Genomic DNA, 4,078 nt, shown 5'->3' on the forward strand with positions numbered 1-4,078 from the left:
CCAGTACTCTAAACCACTGAGCCACCTTTCCATCCCCAAATATTTATACTCTTTAAGAACGTTGAGTTCAGGAAGTAATTCCCATATTAAATACAAAAATCATTTGCTTAGTCCTTTTAGGATGCTAGTCCAGAACAGAAAGTCTACATGGTAAGTGGCTTGTGAACAATAGATAATTATTTCTATTGAGGGCTAGTAAATGCAGTATGAGGGTCCCAGTAGATTTAGTTTCTGGCGAGGGCATTTCGTGGTTCATAAACAACCCTCTTCTCCATGTCCTCACGTGAGAAGAGAGAATGTGAAGCTCTTTTGTCAATGTCTTTGATGAAGGAGTGAATCTTGTTTTTGAGGGCTCCACACTTACAAGTTAATCATCTCCATAAAACCATCAGGAATTGAATCTCAACATATAGTTTTGGTGTAGGTTACACATCCACTCCATAGGACTCAGAAGAGAAATCGATGGTGTATTATAAATTATGAGATGAATTAAACCCTCCCATCAATGAAGACACTTTCCATCAGAGTGTTTTAAAACAGTACCTGAAGAAACTAGTATGTGTATTATTAAAATTAAAATCCACTGCTAATGGGAAAGTGCAAATCCAACCACTGCCCATGTGCTAGAATGGCTGACACAAGAGAACACACCAGTGACCGACAGTGACAAGCACTGGCATAGACATGGAGCAGCTCCCATACTGCCATGAGAATGCATCCTGCTCAACTCTGCAGGGAGTCTGGCAGCTTCCTGTGAAGCTAATCTAATCTCACATTTATCACTGGACACGCATCAGTATTTTCCTAAGAGAAGTGGATGAAGAAAGAACTGCAAACACTCCTTAACCACTGATGGAGTGGATGCCAGTAAATCCACCCCAGGTTGAACACCAGTTAATCCCCTAGCCTAGTAAACAACACCAGTGGGCCTGACCTACCTCAGATGTGCCCCGAACCACATCTGCTTACAGTAGGGAAAGTCATGGAACTAAAGACCACCTGGTGTATGGCAATCATGATACAACACAAGCAAGGGAGGGGTCACTGCCCTGCCAGTATCCAGAAAGTCTTATGGTACTTATTGCTAGCCAAGACAAAGAAAGTGTGAATATAGCTTTGTTATCCTTTATCTTCAGTGTCAGCTTGAGTGGGTTCAGAAATGCCTGGGAAACACACTTCTAGGTGTGTGGAATGTGTGGGAGGGTATTTCCACTGAGGTTTTACTGAGGAGACACAATCAGAATGTGAGCAGTAATATTATATCATCTGGGGTCTTGGAAGAGGGTGATTTTAGCTAAATTGTAGAAGGTAGTATTCCTGAAGAACAATATATTTTGTTGTATTTAAGTCATACTGTGATTGTTTTATTACATTTATTTAAGGTGTATGTGTGTGTTTATGTGCACATGCATTTGCAAGCTACATAGGGTATGTGAAAGTTACAGGGCAACCTCTGGAAGTTGGTTCTCCCCTATCACTATGTGGTCCAGGGATTGAACTCAAGTTATCATACTCGTCAACAATCACCTTTAACTACTACACCACCTCTCTGGATCCCGAATTATCTGGTTTCAAAAACTGACAATCTACAGCATGACTAAGCAGGTAATGTCCCTGACTGCCTAGCATGGCCACATAAATGCAAACCTCAGCATCAACACGGTAGAAGAAGAACATTGACTCCTGTATGGTGACCTCTGAACTCCTCACTGTGGCCTCACTATGTGCATAACCACACATAAATACACATATAAAAATAAAGCAATGCATAAAATTTTTAATTGAAAATAACCTAAACAAACACACTGAAATAGTGAAATAAATTATGTAAGGGATTCAGTGAGTTACCAAGCAGTCAACCGAAGGTAGATAAACACACAGAGTAGGAGCAACACCTTAGTTATATGATGAGAAAAGCAGGGTGTGAGACTCAGGACATGATCAGTAGGAAAATGCCTACTGACATGTCCCACAGTCATGATTCAGTGAACAGAACTGCAAAGTAAAAAATTGTTTAAAATATTTTTAATAATTGTTTTTAACTTTTATTTTATGTGTAGGGGTGTCCTGCCTGCATGTATGTCTGTGCAGCACATGCATGACTAGTGCCCAAAAAGACTAGCAGAGGCATCAGATTTCCTGGAAGAGGAGTGGCAGATGGCTGTAAGTGACAATATAGGTACTGGGAATCTAACCAGATCCTCAGCAATGCTGAGCCACCAGGCTACTCACTGCTGAACCATCTCTCCATCCCTGATTTAAATGATTGTTAATATTCGTAAAAATAAAGATTTATATTTAAATACATGGACACTTATCATGATCTAATCATAATTCTAAATTATTGAAAATACAGCTCAAAATGTGGGATGGAGGTACTAGCAATGTTGCTATTCTTGATCTTTTCACATTGAACATGTAGTCTACTGGAAAAAATGTAAAAACTCCAAGCAATATCAACTTGTAAACTATTGAATTTCTTAAAGAAAAAGAATCAATAATTTTTTCCCCAAAATAAAAGATTAGGATCAATTATTATGAGGCGGTAGAATGTGAAAAGTAGAGGTAGGTTGGAGGAAATTGGTCACTGGGGATGTGTCTTTGGGAGCTGAATTTTGTCCTGGTCACCTCCTATTCCACTTAACTATCCTTTCTGTATGCTGTGAACCTCCTCCTTTAAATTGTTTTACTCAGATCACATCCATAAGAAATTTTCTTGCAGTCCCTCCTCTTTCTCGACAGTTGGATACCTGGAGCTCCACCTGGGGCCTGGCTGAGGATCTCTGCATCCACTTCCATCAGTTATTGGGTGAGAGTTCCAAGATGACTGTTAGGGTGTTTAGTCATCTGATCACCAGACTAGGCACAGGGACAAATAGCCAATCGAAAGAAAGCACATGAATTATGAACCAAAGGCTGTGGAGCTCCCAGCTGGATCAGGCCCTCTGGATAAGTGAGACAACTGAATAGCTTGATCTGTTTGGGAGGCATTCAGGCTGTGGGACCAGGACCTGTCCTTAGTGCATGAGCTGGCTGTTTGGAACCTTGAGCTTACACAGGGACACATGCTCAGCCTGGAAGGAGGGGACTGGACCTGCCTGTACTGAATCCACCAGGTTTAAATGAATCCCCATGGGTGCCTTGGTCCTGGAGGAGATGGGAATGGAGGGGAGGGGCTGGAGGAAAGGTGGGGGTGGGGGTGGGAGGGGGGAAGACAGGGGAACCCATGACTGATGTATAAAATTAAACCACATTTAAAAAAGGAAAGAAATTTTCTAACCCATTCCCTAAGTAAAATGCTGGAGTTGTTTGCTGGACAGCTTGGCAGCAAAACTAAAAAGTGAAGCTTCATCAAAGGTAGGCATTGTGTGTGCCATAATCACTGTTGGAGATCCAGCTTCATTGCAGTGCTTATCAATCAGCTCATTTGTTGAATGGAGAGAGGGGTTGAGAGAGTCTGCTATAAATCAGTCAACACTGGAAGGATGAAGGAAGAGAAGGAAGGAAAAGGAATCTGAGAGAGGGGATCATGGAGGATGTTGGGAAGCAGAGAGCCTCTCTCTATTCCTTGCTAAAGTGTGGAAATCTTGACACCTGATACTGACTGGGGAAATCCATGTCCTTTTTCCTACATCCTCACATTTCATTCCATGGTAGATGGTTCACCACACAGAGATCTTATTTCCTTATTACCTAGTACTCTTTTATTATATTCTTAGTGATAAAACTAATCAAATAGGTCTGGAAAAAGCTGAATATAGTATTTGATGTTAATATTCTCTAATTGTCAGCTCAGTTCAGGCATGTCAGGGGTTGGGCCATGCTGGAAGTAGTTAACCTTGGGTTTCCAGGATACAGGAGCATAGGGAAGAGCAAAGGGTCACCTAAAGTAGAACACACAAGAAAAGTTCTGGCCTTGAAGCATGCCACAATAATTTTTGTCACCAAACATACTTTGTCAGATTTTGTTCTGCATTGGTACCAATAAGACTAGACAGCATAGTGGAGCTTGCCACCTAAAGAGAAAGAAGGACAAGAGAAAATCTTAAGCATCTGTAGGAAGAATCAATGAGTCAAT

Source organism: Onychomys torridus, unplaced genomic scaffold (genome assembly GCF_903995425.1).
Source record: "Onychomys torridus unplaced genomic scaffold, mOncTor1.1, whole genome shotgun sequence".
Taxonomy (NCBI): Eukaryota; Metazoa; Chordata; class Mammalia; order Rodentia; family Cricetidae; genus Onychomys; species Onychomys torridus.